The following is a 24,621-nucleotide window of genomic DNA, read 5'->3' as shown; positions in this document are numbered from 1 at the left end:
GAGGTACATCTTTAACATCATGTATAAAAAAATACTAGTAGTATCCTGACCAGGTGGTGGCTCTGGATAAAGCATCATCCTGGCATGCTGAGAACTCAGGTTCAAGACCCCAAGGTTGCCAGCTTGAGCATGGGCTCACCAGCTTAAGCATGGGGTTGCTGACTTGAGCATTGGACCATAGACATGACCCCATGGTTGCTGGCTTGAAACCGAAGGTTACTGGCTTGAGCAAGGGGTCACTGGCTTAGCTGGAGCCCCCTGGTCAATGCACATATAAGAAAGCAATCAGTGAACAAGGTACTGCAACTACGAGTTGATGCATCTCATCTCTCCCTTCCTGTCTTTCTGTCTCTTTCTCTTGCTAAAGAGTTTTAGTAGGTAAGATAAAGTCAGTATGATTAACCAGTATAAAACCGTGCTTCAGAAACACTCCTTTTATACTACACTATGAATTGGGTGGCTGGAGTTTAATACACTGTCAGGTCACAGGTGGAGACATTCAGTTATTGTTGATTTTTGAGGCAGTTATAGAAGAGAGATGAACTTGAGAGGGTGTAAAATACTTATAAGAAGTGGTTGCAAGCAACTGGTGGTGGTAGAGGGGGTGATGTATGCCATTAGGATAAGTAGAGAGATGAGCTCCAATACTATTATTCAAGTCCTAAGATGATTTGAGATATTCATTGGTGGGCCAGACAATAGAAAAATGGCCAGTAGGTGGTAGAAGCACAACTTAAATGATTTTATGATGAAATATATGAACAAATGAGTATGCAAAATTCGTATACACAATTTAAAGAATAATTAGAATACCTGTGAAAATGTCCACCTGGTTTAAAAACTAGAGCATCACTGGTATCTTAGAAGCCCTGTGTGCCTCTTCATGATCTCATTTGTTTTCATAGCTGTATAATACCACATTGTATAATTATGCTAGTTTATTCATCCAACTGTTAAAGGATATTTGGGTTATGTTTTTCATTTTTTCTGTTGATGTAGTACTGTAGCATCCACCGGGTACAAGAACAAACGTCGGAGACTTTCAGGAGTATAGATGTAACTTTACTGGCCAGTTTTACCTGCGCAGGGGCAAATTCCTGAGGTGTCCAGAGACACCGTGCTCACAAGGAGCTACAGATGGGAATCGCACCTAGCACTCACAGCTAAATCTTTTTATAAGCTAAGCAAGCAAGCCTAATACAGAAGCAGATGTGGCGGTAACCTATTTGCTAAGGGGGCTGCACATAGCATAGCAACAGGGGCTGGGGTTTAGCTCATTGGCGAATTCCAAACCTAAACTTCTGATAAGAGTCTTTTAACCAATAGAATGCAAACGTTTGTCTCTTTTTCTTTTTCTTTTTTCTTCTCTCTCAGCTTCCCAGAGTCCCTATCTGTCTCTGCTTCTTGAACGACCTTGGGCATGTTACTCCTAACAGAACAGGAGCAGGACCTGCCTGTAACCCTTAAGTTCCCTGTTCCATTAGTGCCCTGCTTATTTTCTGATCTCTTGGTCCTTACAGTTCATTGTTAATATTCTGTATATGTCCTGATGTACAAGAGTTCTTTTTATAGCAATGGTTCTTAGAACTTCAGCTCTACCTGGGACATCTTAGAAATGCCACTAACAGTGTCAGTACCACCTGGAACTTCTTAGAAATGCAAATTTTTAGATCCCAATTGTTGTGGACCGTAAAAGCCATTGTAGATTCGAGGCTTAGCAAAAGGCTAAGTTCTCCCCCATCCACCTCCATATTGGCAACGAAGCTGAGTATTTGCACCCACTTCACTTGCTTCCTTAAGTGGCTGGAAGCAATATACATGCCCTTCCTCTGACTGTTTGTTTTTGGATGTTGGTAGATTTCACTAATGCATCCTGTTTTATGCCTTGGGAGAGTTCCTGTCTTAGCCTTGGATGTGCAACTTTGTATCAAGGTCCTTGATTTGCATATGGCTATATAATAAAGCAAACTGGGGCTATGGGGCACTTGGATACTGCCAGGCATTTTGAAGAGTCATCCCTGTCCCATCATTTTTGTTTTGGTAAGTGTGTTTCCTTAATTCCGCACCGTTATTAGGAGCTGCGCTGCTCTGCGCGGCTCCCAATCCCTGAATTAGAAATTCTCTAAGGAGGAGTTCAGCAATCTTTTTGATTAACAAACCCTCCTGGTGATTTCTGATGCACACTAATATATAAGAACCATTGTTTCAGAATGTTGGCATAAGTATAGAATTGCAGGGTATAGAGTATCACATGCTCAACCTTTTTAAGAAATGCCAAATATTTCCAAAGTGCTTCCAATTTATGTCTCTATTATCTGTGAGTCTTCCCAATGCTACCATCATCTTCTGTTTGGTGTTGTCTTACTTTTAAGGGATTGCGAATAAAGGAGGTTAGAATGATACCTCCTGTGACCTTAATCTGCATTTCTCTCACTATTAATGGGCTTAAGCGACTTTTTATATATTTACAAGCCACTGATATTTTCTTATGGTAAAAATGACTGCCCACTCTGTATTAGAATTCAAATTGATTTGTAGGATTTACTTATATCCTTTGTGTTACTCTTTTGCCATTTTATGTGCTACAAACATCTACTAGTTTTTAACTTGTCTTACTACTCTCTAAACTAGATCTTTTGTTGAACAGAGCTCTTAATTTCAGTGTTACTGAATTTGCGATGTTTTATTTATGGTTAGTGCTATTTTTATTTTAAGAAGTCTTTCTCGGCCCTGGCCGGTTGGCTCAGCGGTAGAGCGTTGGCCTGGTGTGTGGGGGACCCGGGTTCGATTCCCGGCCAGGGCACATAGGAGAAGCGCCCATTTGCTTCTCCACCCCCCCTCCTTCCTCTCTCTCTCTTCCCCTCCCGCAGCCGAGGCTCCATTGGAGCAAAGATGGCCCGGGCGCTGGGGATGGCTTCTTGGCCTCTGCCCCAGGCGCTAGAGTGGCTCTGGTCGCGGCAGAGGGATGCCCCGGATGGGCAGAGCATTGCCCCCTGGTGGGCAGAGCGTCGCCCCTGGTGGGCGTGCTGGGTGGATCCCGGTCGGGCGCATGCGGGAGTCTGACTGTCTCTCCCCGTTTCCAGCTTCAGAAAAATACAAAAAAAAAAAAAAAGGAAAAAAAGAAAAAAAAAAGAAGTCTTTCTCTATCCTGAAGTCATAAAGACATTTCCCCTCTAGTATTATGATTTTTTAATCATTTTGTTCTTTTCTTAAATTTCTTTTTTATTTTTTTTAACTTCTTTCTTCTTTTTCCAAGTGAGAGGAGGGGAGATAGACCTCTGTATCCACCCCCACTGGGATCTACCCATCAACTCCTGACTGGGGCCAATGCTCTGCCCATCTTGGGTGGTGCTTGCAACCAAGCTATTTTTAGCGCCTGAGGTGTAGGCTCCATGGAGCCATCCTCAGCACCCTGGCTGTGGGACCATTTGAACCATGGCTGCAAGAGGGAAAGAAAAAGAGAAGGGGTAAGGGATGGGGTAGAGAAGCAGATGGTTGCTCCTCCTGTGTGCCCTGGCCAGGAGTTGAACCCAGTACATCCACATGCTGGGTTGATGCTCTACCACTGAGCCCACCAGCCAGGGCCATTTTGTTCTTTCATTATGACTTTTCTTTATGTTACAGTATAGATAAAAATTCTTTTCTTAATGAATAATTAATTGACCCAGCACCTTTTATTAAAATATCCATTCTTTAACCACTGATCTTTAAAGCCCAATGTGTCTTAGACCATCTTTTCATATCTGTGTAGAGCCGTTTCTGAGTTCTCTATTCTTATCTACTCTGGTCTATTTATTTCTATGCTAGTACCACATTGTCTTAGCGTTTTATAAAAAGTCAGCATCTGACCAGAGAAGTTCTTTCATGTTCCTCACAAGTAACCTATTTAAATTTTAAAATAAGCTTGCAAATATTTATGAAAAACTCCTCTAGGAATTTGATTGGTATTACATTCAATTTATAAGTCAATTTAGGAAGAATGGACATATTTATAACTTTGAATTTTTATTCATGATTTCCTTTCATTTATTTAGGCTTTTCCTCAGTGTATTTTAATACAATTATATTCTTTTTCAAAAAGTCTTATATACTTTTATTAGATTTATTTCCAGATATTTTATAATGTTTGATGCTATTGGAAGTAATACAATATTAAAATTACATTTGATAACTGTACTTGGGTATAAATACAGTTGGTTATTTTATGTATATTTTTATTTCTGTGACCTTTTTAGAACTCTCTCATTCTAATAATTTGTTTATTTCTTTGGGTTTTCTGTATACAAAATGACTTGTATCTTCCTTTACAATCTTTTTATGTTTTATTTTGTTTTCTGTACTAGTTAGGACCTCTGCTATGCTGAATACAAGTGATAATAGCAAGTATCCTTTGTCTTGTTCCTTTACTTATTGGAAATATTTTCAATATTTCAATATTAAATAAGATTATTATATGATTTTTACAGACATATGCTCTTACATTTCAAGGCTGTTTTGAGTTTTTATTATGAAATGGTATTACATTTTATATAATGCTATTTCTTCTGTATTGATTGAGATGGCAAATGATTTTTCTTCCTTAATTTGGTAATGGGGTGAATTAAGTATACTCAACTTTTTAAAAGAAATTATTTATTTATTTTTTGGAGAGAAATAACAATTTGTGGTTCCACTTATTTGAACATTCATTGGTTTATTCTTATATGTGCTCTGACTGGGGATCAAACCCACAATCTTAGTGTATTGAGAGGCCAGGGTTTCAACTTTCAATTAATAAACCAAACTCGTGTTATTGGTACAAACCTACCTTGGTCAGGATATGTATTTTTATAATACATTGCCTGATTCACTTGTATAATATTTAGGATTTTGTATCTGTGGGTCATAAGTAATATTAGTTTATGAGTCTATACTTTTTATTTCTTAATCTATTCTAGTCTTGGTTTGCTATTAAAGTTACACTACCCTCATATAATGAGTAAATAGTATTTTATGTGCTTATTTGAAAAGTTTATATAAAATTGGCCTATTTTTTCCTTGGTAGAACTTGCCTATAAAGTCATCAACACTTGTCATTTCTTTATGGAAAGCTTAACTATAAATTTAAATTCTTCAATGTTTATTGGATTGAATTTTGCAAGCTTTCACTTGATTTAGTTTTGATATAGTTTGTATGTTTAGTAATTTATTCATTTAAGTTTTCAAGTTTACTAAATTACTTGTAATATGTTCCTTATTTGTTTATTCTCTGTGGTAGCAGTCATTTTGTTCCCCTTTTCTCTACTGATTATAGTTTATTTGTACCTTAGTTTGTCTCTTAAGTCTTCAAAGAACTTGACTTTGTCCCTTTTGTATATTTTTTTCTGTTTCATTAATTTTTATCCTTAGCTTCATAATCTTTTTCTCCTTCCCAGTTGTTGTAAGGACTGACTATTCATGATCTGGGATATAGTTTTATGTCGGGAGCCGATCAATGACTGCTGGTAGACAAAGTCACAGCGGAGAAGACCAGCGGCTGCTGGTTGACAAAGTCACCACAGTGAAGACCAATGGCTGCGAGTTGACAAAGTCACCTCAGAGGAAAGGCACAACGATACTTCCCCCTTTGACCTTTTGAATTAGTCTGGCCTTATATCCCCCCTTTCCTGGGTGTGTGCTATTATTTATGGCACAGGGATAATAGTACCGTGCTTTCCCTGTAGATTCGTAGTAATTTCTCTGGAAATGAGACAGAGGGTGTGAGTTCCACAGAAAAGTCTGTAAGCCCCTTGAACTGGGCTCATAAACATAAGAGGCTGGCTATTATATCCCTTGTAAAGGGCTAAGTTTGTAGGAGAATTTCTTCTTATTAATCATGTTAGAAAGAATAGATTGTGACTTATGAATAGGTAGGAAACAGTAACTATACACAGAGCACCTTTCAGCCTTCACTTAATTCATCATTTTTCCTCCCTAGCCTTTTCGTGTGATAGAGTAGAGAAACTTTCCTTTCTTCTTGCATACTTGACCTGCAGGTGGTTGAACACTCTGAGAAAAATAAAGTTAGAACTTAACTAGTGTATAAATATAGTATATAAATAGAATTTGACTAGACAATAGAATCTTAGGTAAGGTGTAGTGGAGTGGCCCGTTGCGTGGCCTTGGATGGGAGCGCAGCCGGCAAGAAAAGAATGTTTTGTTAAGAGACTTGTTTTGTGACTGAAGGCAGTTGCTGGGCTTTTCTCAGTAAAACATTCTCATGAGATTTTTGTATTTTCCAAGAATAAGGAGAGGAATGTGGTGGGATCCATAGCAGCAATAGCAATTAATGCCTTCTGATATTATGTTGCTACTAAGCTATCTTGCAGGTGCACTCTATGTATCTTTAAGCAAAAGTTACTCTTGATGCTATGCCAATTTCTTAATAAGCCTTTTGAAGTCTTGTGAGAAAAATTAGGACACTGCATGAACTCGGCCATTTACCTGAGCAAGCGGTGGTCCTTTGCTAGTCCTTGATGATTTCGTCTGCTAATCTCTCTCTCTGCGCCCTTGACTCACAACAACAGTAAGGTAGAGTTATTAATTAGTACTAATCTTTTAGAAGTTTGTACCAATATTGTTATTGCTATTCTAGGTATTGTATAACTGTACTTTGAATGATTTACCACCTGATTTGTAGCTTATAGATTTGAATTGTTATCTAGAAATATGTAACCATAGTGAAACTAAAACAATAATGTATTCAAAATACCATGTGATTGTAACTTAGTGTGTGTGCATAAAAAGAAAGCTAGACTAGCATTTGACAGATGCCTGGCAGTAAATGCTAACGAGAGAATAAAGAGAAAATAAAGAATTCGGCTCTCTCACTTGATTCACCGACACCGTCTCTCCCTGTGGGACCCCTGGATTCCCCCCGGGGCTGGACCCCGGCAGTTTTATATCTGATGCACAACTTGACTTTTTATTATTTTAAATTTATAGTCTTTTATTTGTGATGTGAAGCATTTTAAAATAAAATACTTGTTAGCTACTTATGAATTTTATGTGAGATGTGAAAGAGGGCATCAAGACTGAGGAAACTGACTTAAGAAAAAAAAATTTAGGGAGACTTGTTTGGACATGATATAGCACTCGTGTTATATATAACACGTTTTACTATAATAACTTGATTGTATGGTTTGAACTCTAAGGACAGATACTAATTTATACTCATCTTTCAGTTCTAGACATTAGCACATACACCTATGAGTGTCAGACATTGTCTGACTCACTAACAAATGGCTAACTGGCTTGTTAGATAGTGGGTTAGGGAAATAAGATATGTTAGTTTAATGTAGGGGGTCTTGACACCTTGTATGCAGAATAATAATGATTTGGACTGTATTCTATTTGCTCAAAGAGCCTGTAGAAGAGTGCTTCTGCTCTGGTAGTTGCTCCTCATGTAGGTCAACATGGTTTCTAGCCTTCCAGAGAAACATTGGAAATTGTACTATTTTTTATCATAATATGAGGAATGGAGGTTGAATTAGGGGACAAGATGTAATATACCAGTCATGGTTCAATCAGGGGAGCAGAATCTTTATGAGTTATGGGATAAGGGATTTATTATACAAATTAGACTTAATGCAATTATCAGAGGAGCTGAGGGAGTGAAGATCTAGGAGGAAGTATGGAGTCATTAGCCAGTCAATCAGAAGCCAAGCATATCCAACCACTGAATGGGACTGCAGAGGGCGAGCTTGTAGGAGCTCTGGGACCCTATGCCCCTGTGTAAACACGTCATCTGTGGGTCTGCTGCCAAGTGTCTGGTGGGCCTGCATCCACTGTTGTCAGACAGATGAGCGGTAAAAAAGAGCAGGACAGAGCGGAGGAGAGTAAGGACAAGCTGAAACTTTTTGGCACTTCTGTCTGTCACCACCTCTCACCACAATGACCTTAAGATTAATGGCAACTGATTCATTTCCACCTTCCAGGTCTTGTAAAAATCCTTTTTTTGGGCAGCTCTAGACTAGACTCTACAGGGAAGAGGATTATTGGAAATGTAGTTCCAGTAGCAAGTTGACAAAGTAAAAACCCAACACTTTTAGAGACTTTTACAAGACTACTCCAAGAGTAAAAAAGAAGTTGAGGATTATAACTAGGTTGTACAGGGACAGGAAAAGAGGCCTAATTACAATGATTAGGGGAAGAACTGAAGGGAGAAAAGCTAGAGTGTTGAATCTGATAGGGTAACCATGAACATAGTAAACCCAGGTAAGTACCAAAGCATAAACTTTCTGATCTGTGGATCTGATGAATATAGCGCTAGTGAGGAAGTCAGAATCTTGAGTCCTACTTTCTTTTTCTTTTAAGTCAGAGGAGGGGGATAGAGAGACAGACTCCCGTGTGTGCCCTGAGATTCACCTGGCAACCCCCACCTGGGGACCATGCTCAATTACCAAACTAAGTACCAGTTTCCTAAATCTGTATTTTCAGATCTTTTTCCTTAACACTAATAATAAATTAATACCAGTATACTAGGCTGTATGTACCACAGACTATTTAAACTCAACATGTCTAAAATAGAACTCAGTTATCTCTAGCAACCATCGCTGTTGTCTCCATATTAACAGCTATATCAATCAACATGTTTTCAGTTTTCCAAGCCAGAAACCTTGGAATTCACCTCTGACAGTTCTTTATTTTCAGTATCCAGGCTGTCATTGGATATATTGAGCATATCTCCTACATATCTCTTTATTTATTTTCTTTCCATTCATGTTGCCTTAGTTTAGTAGTTTAGCATTTCTTGCCTGACTGTTAGAATGTTATTCTTTTTATTTTTTCCTTTCTTCATTATTTTCATTTTTTAATAATAAAGATTGTAATATTAGTATTGTCTAAGTTTATAAGCTAGTAAGTAGCAAAGCCAGAATTTGAAATTTTTTTTTGTGTGTGTGTGTATGTGACAGAGAGACAGAGAGAGGGACAGACATGAGAGAAATGAGAAGCATCAATTCTTCTTTGCAGCACTTTAGTTAATCATTGATTGCTTTCTCATATGTGCCTTGACTGGAGGGCTACAGCAGACCGAGTGACCTCTTGCTCAAGCCAGTGACCTTGGGTCCAAGCTGGTGAGCTTTGCTCAAACCAGATGAGCCCGCGCCCAAGTTGGCGACCTTGGGGTTTTGAACTTGTGTCCTCTGTGTCCCAGTTCGATGCTCTATCCACTGTGCCACCACCTGGCCAGGCAGGATTTGAAATCTTAAATGTTACTCTGCTTCAAAGGCTCTGGGAACGTTACTTACTTCTGAAATTCTGTGTTTTCATCTATAAAATGGAGTTAATAGTACTACTTAGTTTGTAGGATTGTTGTGAGGATTAAATGAACTAACATATATCCTACTTGTGGTAAAGGACAAGCAGATAACCAGGACAACACTCAATTATGCTCAAATTACAATATTAGAGCTAGAATTGGAACCCAATAGTCTCAACTCTAGAGCCTATACTCTTTTTTTTTTTTTTTTTCATTTTTCTGAAGCTGGAAATGGGGAGAGACAGTCAGACAGACTCCCGCATGCGCCCGACTGGGATCCACCCGGCACGCCCACCAGGGGCTACGCTCTGCCCACCAGGGGGCGATAATCTGCCCATCCTGGGCGTCGCCATGTTGCGACCAGAGCCACTCTAGCGCCTGAGGCAGAGGCCACAGAGCCATCCCCAGCGCCCGGGCCATCTTTGCTCCAATGGAGCCTTGGCTGCGGGAGGGGAAGAGAGAGACAGAGAGGAAAGCGTGGCGGAGGGGTGGAGAAGCAAATGGGCGCTTCTCCTGTGTGCCCTGGCCGGGAATCGAACCCGGGTCCTCTGCACGCTAGGCCGACGCTCTACCGCTGAGCCAACCGGCCAGGGCCTAGAGCCTATACTCTTATCCATTATGCTAATATGCTCTTCTGCTGTTTCGGAAGTGGGAAATGCTCCCAACATTTTCACCTTTCCCAGACTCAAATATGATCATATTATTTCCTTGTTCAAAAACACTTGGCAATTCTATAATTCTAGCAGGATACTCCTTCATATGGGCTATAGCTTTCCTGTGTTGGTCTGCTTATCGATAGTACCTTATTTATGCCTTCTCTTGTAATCCTAATGCATGGCAACTCCAACATAATTTTAATATCTGGAAAGTTCCATGCTTTTTTCTGCACATGTGATTCCTTCTGCTTGAAATGTCCTCACTCCTGGAGAGTGTCTAATTGTCCTTTGAAATTCAGCTCAAATGTTGCCTCTTGTGAAAACTTCCTGACCATCCTTGAGGTAGATTTTGATATGTCTGTGTTTGAGTGCCTATGACACTGTCCTTTAATTATTTGCCAGTTTCCTTAGGCATTGAGCTTATTGGAACCGCTCATTTAAAAAAAATTTTTTTTACAGAGACTTTTTTACAGAGACAGAGGGATAGATAGGGACAGACAGACAGGAACTGAGAGAGATGAGAAGCATCAATCATCAGTTTTTCGTTTTAGCACTTTAGTTGTTCATTGATTGCTTTCTCATATGTGCCTTGACCGTGGGCCTTCAGCAGATCGAGTAACCCCTTGCTCAAGCCAAGCTGGTGACCTTGGGGTCTCGAACCTGGGTCCTCTGTATCCCAGTCCGACGCTCTATCCACTACGCCACTGCCTGGTCAGGTGGACCTCCTCATCTTTTGCAGTCTTAGATCCTAGCTTGGTACCAGACACACGTACACTATAAATTTAAATGGAATTAATGAATGAACTTTAAAAGAATATTTATGCTGCTCCCATTGTAGTCCCCTTTTTCAGTCCTCACTAATGACTGCCCTTTGGTGTCACTATTCTGTTAGCTTTTTATTTACTGATCTACTTACATCTATGATTTGTAGTCATAGAGTGTCAGTGTTGAAAGTGACCTGAGCCTGACCAGGGGGTGGTGCAGTGGATAGAATGTTGGCTTGGAATGCAGAGGACGCAGGTTCAAAACCCTGAGGTTGCTGGCTTTGAGCACGGGCTCATCTGGTTTGATTGTGGGCTCACCAACTTGAGCATAGGGTCACTGGCTTGAGCATGGGATCATAGACATGACCCCATGGTTGCTGGCTTGAGCCCAAAGGTCGTTGGATTGAAGCCCAAGGTCGCTGGCTTGAGCCCAAGATTGCTGGCTTGAGCAAGGGATCAGTCTCAGCTGGAGCCCCTCCTGCTCCCTCAACCCTCGTTACGAATTATTCACAGTTCGGACTTGCGAGGCAAAAGACACACCAGATTTAAATAACTGGGCAGAGGGCTGAAACTCTTAGGCGGAATCAGCCCCGAGAAACTGCGCCACTGCATATTTATTGAGTTCCAAAAGCCATAGCTCAGCAGATAAAACTAGAAAGTTACACAAGCCTTTTTTCCCATCCGTTTCATCACTAACCCTGCACGTCTACTGTTTCTTTCATGAACAGGAGACAAGAAGAGTCAGATTCTCAGAGCTTATCAATCATAAAGGACATCTGATTTTTGGAGGCATTCCTCCAAAAATCCCGTGTACTTGCATTCAAGTAACCCAGGCCAATATCTCTCCATGGCTAATATACTCCCAAGATCTCTTGTCTCCAAGTAACCCTTGCTCCAGAGTTAACTGCCGTTTATATTGGTGCAGGGTCGTCTCCTATACACCCCCCCTTCTCCGTCAAGGCACATATGAAAAAGCAATCAAGGAATAATTTAAGTGCCGCAACAAAGAATTGATGCTTCTCATCTTCCTCCCTTCTTGCCTCTCTCGCTTGCTAAAATAAAAATTTAAAAAAAAAAGTGACCTGAGAGGCAATTTCTTTTAGTACTCTATCAATTTAATTATATATATCCATATTTTATTGATTGATTTTAGAGAGAGAGGAAGTGAGAGAGACAGAGACATTGATCTGTTCCTGTACGTACCCTGACCAGGGATCAAACCTCTACTTTGTGTATCAGAACAATGCTCTAACCAACTGAGCTATCCGGATAGGGCTAATTTTTTATGTTTTATCTCTAGAGGTATGTAGCTGCATTTCCCATCATGTCATATATCTTCTGACCTTTCTTTTTGTGGGAGCTTGTCTCTGTTTCAGGCCACGAAATCTGCCTCGAGATCTAGGAAAGGAATATTTTCCCCTTCTGTCAATGACTTCCATCCTGTTGAGTATTGGGAAACCACAGCCCCGTGGTACTGGAGGTTTTGTGCCTTTTCTTTCTAATCCTAACCCTTTATGCTGTAGTGTTAGCTTCATTTTCTATTCTCTTAAAATGTTTGAACAAAAATGCTTTTGTTTTCCATGTGAAGTTTACTAAGATAAATGTATAAAAATCAGAGTATGTATAAATCAGAATCACATTTTCAATTTTTCTATTACTTGGTTGGTTTTCAGCACATTTTTAGCTTGTGGCAGATTTGCACAGAGCAAGCAGTCATGGGAAAATTCTCATAAAACGTGCATATGTGGATGGGGATGACGGGATGGAGAATAAGTGGGAAGATACAGGAGAGAGAAAACTGTTCTGGCCTCTTTTCCAACATTATACGTTGGGAAGGAGAACTGGATTGTGGTTTTCTGCTTCCTAATTGTAACTTCCTTTTTCATATAATTTCAATAAGTTGTATATACAATTGTGTAAAATCAAAAAGTTACAAATAAGAACAATGAAAAGAAAGCTTCATTTCCACTCCTGACCCCTTATTCCCTTGTAGTTAGTGTCTACTCTATTTTTTTTCTCCAGAAATATTCTGTATATATACAGTGTGTCTGTAAAGTCATGGTGCACTTTTTTTTTTTGTATTTTTCTGAAGTTGGAAACGGGGAGGCAGTCAGACAGAATCCCGCATGTGCCCGACCGGGATCCACCCAGCATGCCCACCAGGGGGCGATGCTCTGCCCATCTGGGGTGTTGCTCTGCTGCAACCAGAGCTATTCTAGCGCCTGAGGCAGAGGCCATGGAGCCATCCTCAGCGCCCAGGCCAACTTTTTGCTCCAATGGAGCCTTGGCTGCGGGAGGGGAAGAGAGAAACAGAGAGGAAGGAGAGGGGGAGGGGTGGAGAAGCAGATGGGTGCTTCTCCTGTGTGCCCTGGCCGGGAATCAAATCCGGGACTCCTGCACGCCAGGCTGACGCTTTACCACTGAGCCAACCAGCCAGGGCAGTCATGGTGCACTTTTGACCGGTCACAGGAAAGGAACAAAAGATGAGAGAAATGTGAAATCTGCACCAAATAAAAGGAAAACCATCCCAGTTTCTGTAGGATGATGTGGCAGCATGTGCTAATGCGCAGATGATGATGTAACATTGTGTATACAGCGGAGCAGCCCATGGCCATGCCAGTCGAGATGTGGATGGTACAGAGGAAAGTTCAGTGTGTTCTGTGGCTCACTAAATTCGAATCCGTGACCAAAGTGCAATGTGAATATCGGCGCGTTTATAACGAAGCACCACCACATAGGAATAACATTATTCGGTGGGATAAGCAATTGAAGGAAACCAGCAATTTGGTGGAGAAACCCGCTCTGGTAGGCCATCAGTCATTGACAAGTCTGTAGAGGCTATACGGGATAGCTACCTAAGGAGCCCTAAAAAAATCTGTGCGTGAGCCCACATTGAACTGCACTGAATAGGTATGAAACTGAAAGAGTTTTCCTTTTATTTGGTGCAGATTTCACATTTCTATCGTCTTTTGTTGCTTTCCTATGACCAGTCAAATGTGCACCATGACTTTACGGACACACTGCATAGTGGCATATCACTAAAAAATAAACAAGTAATACTGCCTGTGTGATCTTAAGCATATCTCTTGAACTTTAGCATTAACTTATTTGAAATCCTAGATGGAAATAATACATACCTGACTAAACACACAGGGATTTTGTGACAACCATTGAAATTGTGCTTGTGAACATTGAAGATCAGCAGATCTTTTACAAGTACAGAATGGAGGGAAGAGTAGTCATGGAAGTAGAATTGTTCTCAAAGGACAATGGGTGATGTGTGATCTGATTTACAAGAGCAATTCTGAATTGGTAGCAGTACTGTTGTGTCAGTAGCCTACTGGGTGTGTTTCCCAGCCTACAGGTCCTACCTCTCATGGCTTGTCTTTGGGGTTTTCTAAATGACTAATGAAGAGATACCACTTGCACCTTAATTGTTAGGTGCGTATACACTATGGATAAGAAGTGGAAGCTTGCCAGAATGTGGGACCTCTGTCTCCCTCCCTCACCCTTTTCTTGGCTGCCTCTTCATATTCAGGGGATTGGAATTGGAGCTTGGCTGATGCAACAGTTTGAGTCACCGTCCCTTGGTGCTGTAGGATCCATTCACTTTTAATTGGTAGTTGGTGGAATCATTTCTCCCTCCCTCATCCTGACTTTGTCTTCTAATTTGATCTCAGGGGCCTCTAACACTTGCTTTAATCAACCAAGGCAGAGCTGGCATCTGGGGACCCCAGGTTCTCCCGCTGCAACTCTGCTTCTTCAACTTTCTTTTCTGATCTGTTAAAACAACTTTGCCTTTGGATTAGGCCTGGGGGATAGGGATCCTTCGGGATTCGCTTTAACATGGCCAACTTCCAGGCTTTGCCAACTACTGTTTGGTCTGAAACATTTTGTTCCTGCTAGCAGAGAGGGGTGAAGAAGATATCTGGTCGAAGTGTCCAAAATGGGCCTAGTAAATGATGAGAAGTGTGTAGTTAAAAATCTTATTATTTGAGGAATGTGAGCCTCAATATTTTGGTACATAGACTGCTTCTCAATTAGCAAAGAGCCTTGTGGTAAACTTACTTTGCTTTTATTTGTCACTGCCCAAAGAAGAGTAAATACTAATTGTGCAGCTTTGGCCAATAATCATTATTAGGTTATATTAATGAGATATTCCTTAAATAGACTTTTTTTTCAGAGCAGTTTTAGGTTCACTGCAAAACTGAATGGAAAGTATAAAGAGTTCCTATATACACATTCCGCCTTCACACAAGTACTCCTCCCTTACTGTCAACATCCTGCATTAGTTGTGCATTTGTTATAATCAGCGCACTTACAGCGACACATCATCACCCAAAGTCCATAGTTTACATTAGGGTTCACTTTTGATGTTGTACATTCTGTGGGTTTTGACAAACATAAAAGTTAGAATCCACAATTATACTTTTGTACAGAGTTTTGTCACTGCCCTAAAAATCCTCTGTGCTTCACCTATTAATCCTCCCCTTTTCCTCCAGCCCCTGGCAACCTGACGTTTTTATTATTTATTCATTCATTATATTCATCTGTAGATTCTTTTTAAAAAAATTTTATTTTTCAATTACAGTTTACAATCAATATTACATATTTTATGTTAGTTTCAGGTGTACAGCATAGTGGTTAAACAATCATAAACTTTACAAAGTGATTCCTCTGATATTTCAACTACCTACTTGGCACCATAGTTATTACAATATTATCGATTATATCCCCTATGCTATACTTTATACCCCTGTGCTTATTCTGTAACTTCTGATTTGTAGTTATTAATTCCTTCACATTTTCCACCCTGCCCCTTAACCCCCTTCCTCTGGCTATTATCAGGTTATTCTCTGTATCTATGAGTCTCTTTGTTCTTTTATTTTGTTCTTTAGTTTCCACATATAAGTGAAATCGTATGTTATCTGTCTTTCTCTGACTGACTTATTTCACTGAGCATAATACCCTCTAGGTCCATCTCTGTTGTTGCAAATTAACTACTGATGTTTTTATTGTCTCCATGGTTTTTCCTTTTCCAGAATGTTCTATAGTTGGCATCAAATAGTATGTGGTCTTTTCAGGTTGGCTTCTTGGGTCTCATTTTTAAATGACTTTCAGAAATAATTTTTAGTATGATTTTAAAGCTACAATAGAGAGTAAATATACCTCCTTCTAGCATACAAAAGCACACTTGCATGACTTATTTTTGGGCATATGAATACTGCTAAAGGCTATTGCCCTGGTACTGTTCAGCCTTGGAGAAGCAATGTGGTATGCTTGATTGAGTGCCTTCTGAACAGCACTCTTTGGCCAGGCCCTGTCAAGGACAGAAAACACTTGTTTGAGGATTGAATTGTTACCTTTTTACTAAATGAGAAGATAGTCATTAGCCTATAGATAAACTTGCTTACAGGACTTTGTTTTGGGCCAAGACCAAGACAGAAAAATCTCTGCTTTCTATGTTCACTGAGAACTGCATTCTAGATAAAGCAACCATATATTATTATTATTATTATTATTATTATGTGACATATAATTGATTTGTTAATTATTACAAATATCCCTCAAAAGATCATGATCTCTTGTAGGTAGGAAATATATCTTTCTAAAATGTGTCCTAACTCTAGCATGGGATCTATTTATAGTACACAATAAATGTTGAATGAATAAACATTATTCTGTTGTTGATTACAATTCTTAGAACATGTGTTTTTTTATTTGCTTAATGTAGATTTAGAAGCTCAGGCTTTCACATTTTTATTTTTTTATTTATTTTTATTTTTATTTTTTTTACAGAGGCAGAGATAGACAGGGACAGACAGACAGGAACGGAGAGAGATGAGAAGCATCAATCATCAGTTTCTCGTTGCGCGTTGCGACTTCTTAGTTGTTCATTGATTGCTTTCTCACATGTGCCTTGACCGTGGGCCTTCAGCAGACTGAGTAACCCCTTGCTGGAGCCAGCGACCTTGGGTCTAAGCTGGTGAGCTCTTTGCTCAAGCCAGATGAGCTCGCGCTCAATCTGGCGACCTTGGGGTCTCGAACCTGGGTCCTTCCGCATCCCAGTCCGACGCTCTATCCACTGCGCCACCACCTGGTCAGGCTCACATTTTTTTCATGTGTTTTACATGTTTATATTGATAGAGAAAGTAAATAAAACAGTTACATGGTCCTTTTTATCTTTGCTCAGAGCAGGATGTTTGTCAAAAAGATTATATCAGAATCCCACAGATGAATGTATAAGTAGATCCAAGGTATTGGGATTTTAGGGCATGGCCCCACTAGGTGGGAGTGTGTATGGGTTACTAGTGTGGTCAGGAAAAACTATGCTTTTCTGGAAAGAAGGTATCCCAGTGAGGGCCTAAAGCGTACCAGTCTTTTAACCCTGTCTAGCCTTGTATTTCTTTGGGCTCTTTCGTGTCCCTCACATTTCCACTTTATCTGCCAGGTGGTTCAATAATTGGGAGGGAGGACTATATCCTTTTTCAAAAATTTACTTACCTGTTGCTATAGCCCAATTCATAAGATGACAAGCAAAGAGGAGATCTCTCTCATTTTTTCACTGGTTCTTCCAAGATTCGGTTCCTGACAAAATTTATAAATGTTGATTAAGTACCTACTTTAGTATTAGATATAGCAGTGTAAGAGTTTTAAGATGAATAAGTAATACAGCTAGTTAGTGTTAAGTTTGGACTTCAATCTGGGTCTCCAACTATAGTGCTTTTGACATTTAGACTGAGCTGTTTTGTGGCGTTCTTATGTCAAAGTAAGAAAGTGAAAGAAATTACGTGTTGTTGGGCAGATAGAATATATTATGCTCATTTTGTTAAAGATGGCGCTACCCACGTGGAAGACCATTGCCCAGGTGATAATATTAATTGCCCTTCTTGCTTGGGATGGGCGTGATTATGTTAATATGTGTTGGGGGAGGGCTTTTGTGCCAAAAGATTTTATTTTTTTAAAATTTTTTTTCTTTTTTTTATTAGAGACAGAGAGAGGGACAGACAGGGACAGACAGACAGGAACAGAGAGAGATGAGAAGCATCAATCATCAATTTCTCATTGTGGCACCTTAGTTGTTGATTGCTTTCTCATATGTGCCTTGACCATTGGCATTCAGCAGACTGAGTAACCCCTTGCTCGAGCCAGCGACCTTGGGTCCAAGCTGGTGAGCTTTACTCAAACCAGATGAGCCCGCGCTCAAGCTGGCGACCTCGGGTCTCGAACTAGGGTCCTCTGCATCCCAGTCCGACGCTCTATCCACTGGTCAGGCATGCCAAAAGGTTTTAAAAGGAAGAGAGATCACGTTCTGGGAGAAGAGCGATTACATTCTAGGAGGAGCCCATGCTGTGGGAGAGCAGAGAAAGGCCACGTGGAGGAGGCCAGGAGAAGCAGCCAAGATGTTCAGGGAGAAGGAAGGAGATGGGAACAGAGGTGAATAAGTCTGGTGAGCTAGAAACCTTTGATTCTAGGAAACTCGGAAAAGTCAGTAGCTTTGTGAGCACTGAATGAGTGGGTTTTGGAGCCCAGTGTGTGTTTTTACTTGCCCACCGGGTGCAAGCTAGGATTAAAGCTAATGGCCTACCAGTTCTTGGCTTTATTGTTTCATTACCCACTGTCCAAATCAAATGCGAACCTGCATGGGCCAGGTGGCTGTGATGGTGGCCGTGGCTACTGGCTTTACACATAGCCATTGAAACCCGCAGAAGAGATAATGCAGGAAGGACTAAAATTCTAATAGTTAAGATTAGTATGTACAGTGCCCAATTCTCCTTAGATATTTAAATTTAATTTTTAAATGTAGTTTTTAAAATATATTTAATGTTTAGACTTGCCTGTTTTAGAGAAAACTGTATAATTGAAGTTGAAATCACGTTAATCCAGCCTGTCAATCTGTTGGGTGTCTGGTTGCTCATATACAAGGACATAACCAGTGTGACAGTATATCTTAATATTAATTTTCTTCTAAGCGTCTAGGAAGAAATAAGCAGCCAAAGTCAAACCTCAAAATGCTAGCAAATGTTATTTAAAAAAATATGAGACGAACAGCTTATTAAATCAAACAAACACTTCAATTAAGGCAGTGGTTCTCAACCTTTCTAATGCCGTGACCCCACAATACAGTTCCTCATGTTGTGGTGACCCCAAACCAAAAAATAATTTTGGTGGCTACTTCATAACTGTAATTTTGCTACAGTTATGATTTGGAATGTAAATACCTGATATGCATTATGTATTTTCCGATGGCTTTAGGCGACCCCGCTGGGGTCGCGACCCACAGGTTGAGAACCGCTGAATTAAGGCATTAGTTACCTATACAAATGTGTATGTATTATTTGGCATCAAAGTTTTGCATGAGCACAGTGAAAATGCAGTAGAATAACAGGATAACTGACAAGTATCCATGGTCTGATTTGAAGGAGACAGGAAAAAATATGCTGAGAACTTCCTATGTCTCTTTTACTGTGCATTAATTCTTGCATAAATGATTTCATTTAATCCTTTGACATTGTTACGAGATACAAATTATATACTCATTTTACAAAATAAGGCCCTGAGAAACTAAGTGTTAATTATCTTTCTCAAGTTGCATAGCAATAGAGGAAGTGAGGTGCTCTCCAGGTTTAAGGAGCAGTCTAAGCAAAAGTGGGGAGATGATAGAGTGGGGTACTAAGATACTGGCCTGACGAGAGTAGAGAGTTCATATTGGGAAGTGATAAAAAACAGAGTAGGTTTAATAGGGCCATTTAATGAAGGGTGTTGAATGCCAGACAAATTTACATACGGTGACTCTCAGGAGCAGAGTGAATGATTGGTAGGAATGTGAGTGCAGATGGGAAATACATCATCTTTTTAAAAAATTTTTTTAGAAAGAGAGAGAGATAAGAGATGAGAAACATCAACTCATATTTGTGTCACTTTAGTTCATTGATTGCTTCTTGTATGTACCTTGACTGGGGGGCTCAAGCTGAGCTAGTGACCCCTTGCTGAAACCAGTGACCTTGGCTTTAAGCCAGAGACCTTTGAGATCAAGCCAGTGACCATGATCATGTCAATGATCCCATGCTCAAGCTGGCAACCTCAGAGTTTCAAACCTGGTATCTCCCCAGGTTGATGCTCTATCTACTGTACCACCACTGGTCAGGCCAGGAAATTTATTATCTTTATACACTTCTTTTTTTTTTTTTTTGTATTTTTCTGAAGCTAGGAACGAGGAGAGACAGTCAGACAGACTCCCGCATGCGCCCGACCGGGATCCACCCGGCACGCCCATCAGGGGGCGACGCTCTGCCCACCAGGGGGCGATGCTCTGCCCTTCCCGGGCGTCGCTCTGTTGTGACCAGAGCCACTCTAGCTCCTGGGGCAGAGGCCAAGGAGCCATCCCCAGCGCCCGGGCCATCTTTGCTCCAATGGCGCCTCGGCTGCGGGAGGGGAAGAGAGAGAGAGGAAGGAGAGGGGGAGAGGTGGAGAAGCAGATGGGCACTTCTCCTATGTGCCCTGGCCGGGAATTGGACCCGGGACCTCTGTATGCCAGGCCGATGCTCTACCACTGAGCCAACCGGCCAGGGCCATCTTTATACACTTCTTAATTATTTGACTTAGTTACAACAAATGCACATTATTTTTGTATGTAAAAGAATTAAGATAAAAGTATTTAACAAACATATTGAGATCTCACTATATACTAAGTATGCTACTACTGTTGATTCCTAATCATGCAAAGACTATCAGGAACACATCCATAGTTGGATTAAGATGGGTTTATTGACTTCTTACAGTAAGGGAGTACATATACCAGACAAACATGGGACAACTCAATAAGAAGATGTTAGAAAAGATTTATTACATGACTTGAGCTTGTGTTAGTTGACTCTGGGGAGAATTAAAAATTTTTTATTGATTGATTTTACAGAGAGAGGAAGGAAGAGAAACAGAGACAAAAACATCAATCTGTTCCTGTGTGTGCCCTGACTGGGGATTGAACCTGCAACCTCTGTGCATTGGGACGAACGATGCTCTAACACAGGGGGCCCCAACCTTTTTTGGGCCACAGACTGGTTTAATATCAGAGAATATTTTCATGGACTGGCCTTTAGGGTGGGAGGGATAAATGTATCACGTGACCGAGACAAGCGTCAAGAGTGAGTCTTAGAGGGATGTACAATAACAGAGGGAAATCAATCAATGTGATTCATCACATAAACAAAAGAAAGGAGAAAAACCACATGATAATTTCAATAGATGCAGAAAAGGCATTTGATAAAGTCCAGCACCCATTCATGATCAAAACTCTCAGCAAAGTGGGAATACAGGGAACATACCTCAACATGATAAAGGCCATCTATGACAAACCCACAGCCAACATCATACTCAATGGGCAAAAATTAAAAGCAATCCCCTTAAGATCAGGAACAAGGCAGGGGTGCCCCCTTTCACCACTCTTATTCAACATAGTTCTGGAAGTCCTCGCCACAGCAATCAGACAAGAAAAAGAAATAAAAGGCATCCAAATTGGAAAAGAAGAAGTAAAACTATCATTATTTGCAGATGACATGATATTGTATATAGAAAACCCTAAAGTCTCAGTAAAAAAACTACTAGACCTGATCAAAGAATTTGGCAAGGTGGCAGGATATAAAATTAACACTCAGAAATCAGAGGCATTTTTATACACTAATAATGAACTGTCAGAAAGAGAAATCAGGGAATCAATCCCCTTTACCATTGCAACCAAAAAAATAAAGTACCTAGGAATAAATCTAACTAAGGAGATTAAAGACTTGTACTCGGAAAATTATAAAACATTGATAAAAGAAATCAGGGAAGATACGAATAAGTGGAGGCATATACCGTGCTCATGGTTAGGAAGAATAAACATCATTAAAATGTCTATATTACCCAAAGCAATTTATAAATTCAAGGCAATACCAATGAAAATACCAATGACTTACTTCAAAGACATAGAACACATATTCCAAAAATTTATACGGAACCAAAAAAGAACACGAATAGCCTCAGCAATCCTGAAAAGGAAGAAAAAAGCGGAAGGTATCACACTTCCAGATATCAAGTTATATTATAAGGCCATTGTACTCAAAACAGCATGGTACTGGCATAAGAACAGGCACATAGATCAATGGAACAGAACAGAGAACTCAGAAATAAACCCACAGCTCTATGGACAACTGATATTTGACAAAGGAGGTAAGACAATACAATGGAGTAAAGACAGCTTCTTCAACAAATGGTGTTGGGAAAACTGGACAGCTACCTGCATAAAAATGAAACTAGACCACCAACTTACACCACTCACAAAAATAAACTCAAAATGGATAAAAGACTTGAATGTAAGCCGTGAAACCATAAGCATCTTAGAAGAAAACATAGGCAGTAAGCTCTCTGACATCTCTCGCAGCAATATATTTACTGATTTGTCTCCACAGGCAAGTGAAATAAAAGACAGGATAAACAAATGGGACTTTATCAAACTAAAAAGCTTCTGCACAGCTAAAGACAATAAGAACAGAATAAAAAGACAAACTACACAATGGGAGAATATATTTGACATAGCGTCTGACAAGGGGTTAATAACCAAAATTTATAAAGAACTTGTAAAACTTAATACCAGGAAGACAAACAATCCAATCCAAAAATGGGAAAAGAAATGAATAGACACTTCTCCAAAGAGGACACACAGATGACCAATAGGCATATGAAAAAATGTTCAACATCACTAATGATTAGAGAAATGCAAATTAAAACCACAATGAGATATCACCTCACACCAGTCAGAATGGCGCTCATCAATAAAACAACACAGAATAAGTGCTGGCGAGGATGTGGAGAAAAGGGAACCCTCCTGCACTGCTGGTGGGAATGCAGACTGGTGCAGCCACTGTGGAAAACAGTATGGAGATTCCTCAAGAAATTAAAAATCGAACTGCCTTTTGACCCAGCTATACCACTGTTAGGAATATACCCCAAGAACACCATAGCACTGTTTCAAAAGAAGAAATGCACCCCCATGTTTATGGCAGCATTGTTCACAATAGCAAAGATTTGGAAACAGCCCAAGTGTCCATCAGAGGACGAGTGGATTAAAAAGCTTTGGTATATATATACTATGGAATACTATTCAGCCATAAGAAATGATGACATAGGATCTTTTACAACAACATGGATGGGCCTTGATAACATTATACTGAGTGAAAGAAGTAAATCAGAAAAAACTAAGAACTATATGTTTCCATACATAGGTGGGACATAAAGATGAGACTCAGAGACATGAACAACAGTGTTGGGGTTACAGGGTGGGGGGAGGAGAGGGAGAGGGTTGGGGGAGGGGAGGGTCACAAAGACCATGACTTTTCAGCATTTGCCATATTCCCCCCTTAATCTATAGACAGACAGCAAATATTTACGTATGGTGTTCCCACTACAAAGACTGCTGTCTTAGGGACAAATGCTGATAAACTACTTCAGCAGTTCCTCCTTCTTCAAAGACTTATATGTAAACATAGACCTCCATGTTTCATAGGACATACTCAAGCTCACTCCATGCTCCCTGGAGCTTTAGCACAAGGGAATGCCCCCTCCCTTTTTTTTTTTTATTATTATTATTTTTTTATTTTTTATTTTTAGTATTTTTTCTTTTATTTATTTATTTTTTGTATATTTCTGAGGATGGGGAGGCAGTCAGACAGACTCCTGCATGCGCCTGACTGGGATCCACCTGGCATGCCTACCGGGGGAAATGCTCTGCCCATCTGGGATGTTGCTCTGTTACAACCCGAGCCATTCTAGCAACTGGGGCGGAGGCCGTGGGGCCATCCTTAGTGCCCAGGGTGGATTTGCTCCGGTGGAGCCTTGGCTGCAGGCGGGAGGAGAGAAACGAAGAGGAAGGAGAGAGGGAGGAGTGGAGAGGTAGATGGGCACTCCTCCTGTATGCTCTGGCCAGGAATTGAACCCCTGGAATCCTGCACACCAGGCCAATGACTCCGACGGGTCTACCATATCATGCTTTTTACTTAAAAAAAAAAATAAATTTACATTTCTTTTGAATGCTGATGAACAGGAGACACCAAATCTTTTTCGCCTGCAAACTACTACCTTCTTTATTAGATCTAGCTAATAACACTGTTCTGTCTTTTTTCCAAACAGCTCCAGATATATGGAAAAGATTTATATAGGCAGATGGGGATCCTCAAACCCCTCAGCGAGGTCTTCTGAGAATGGCTTTTAAGATACCTAGAGGCAGAAAAAGCCCAATAGAGATCAGGGGAACTACCAGCTTTTAGGATACACCCTTAAAGGCTCCAACACCCCAAAGGGGTCTCATAGGATGCCATCTGGGTCCTGCTTCAATAGTGGAAAGGAAGATCATTGAGCTAAAGCCTGCCAGGCTTACACGCTCTGCTGTGAGGAAACAGGGACACTGGAAGGTGGGCTTCCCCCTCGCTCCTCTAAGGGAGGGTTCAGTCTCTTCCAGTCCTGCTCCAGCCACCTATGACCTAACCTTGCCCAGAAAGCTGGGGTTTGCCACTGAAGGCTGAAGGTGCCCAGGGCCGTCGGCCCCATCTACGACACTGTGGACGAGCCTAGGGTATTTCTTCCAAGAAGCAGGTAAACTGATCTCATGCGCACAAGGGCCACTTAACTATGTTTTGCCTGAATAGTCAGGTTTTTTATTCTTCCCTCAAAGATCTCTGTTGTGGGTGTTGATAGTCCTATTATCTGCTGCTTTGCTTAATATATAGTGTTTCCTTTATCCCTCCTACCTCAATGCCCCACTCATATTTCAGGCTGGGACCTACTCCTAATTTAGAGCTCTCTTTCCTCCTTTTGCCAACTTGTATTATGAATTTACCTTTGCCACCCAGCTTAGTGTATCCCAAGGTTCTCTTTACCAGGCCACAGT

General features: G+C 40.5%; 1 protein-coding gene across 1 annotated transcript in view; it reads right to left on the bottom strand.

The window, feature by feature from the left end:
• The window catches only part of RNASE6 (ribonuclease A family member 6), a 476,573-nt gene that overhangs the window by 449,064 nt on the left and 2,888 nt on the right, over positions 1-24,621 (bottom strand). The window lies entirely within an intron of this gene.

This window comes from Saccopteryx leptura, chromosome 6, assembly GCF_036850995.1.
Source record: "Saccopteryx leptura isolate mSacLep1 chromosome 6, mSacLep1_pri_phased_curated, whole genome shotgun sequence".
Taxonomy (NCBI): domain Eukaryota; kingdom Metazoa; phylum Chordata; class Mammalia; order Chiroptera; family Emballonuridae; genus Saccopteryx; species Saccopteryx leptura.
Note: the sequence above shows the minus strand (reverse complement) of the source record. Positions and strands in the feature narration are given on the sequence as shown.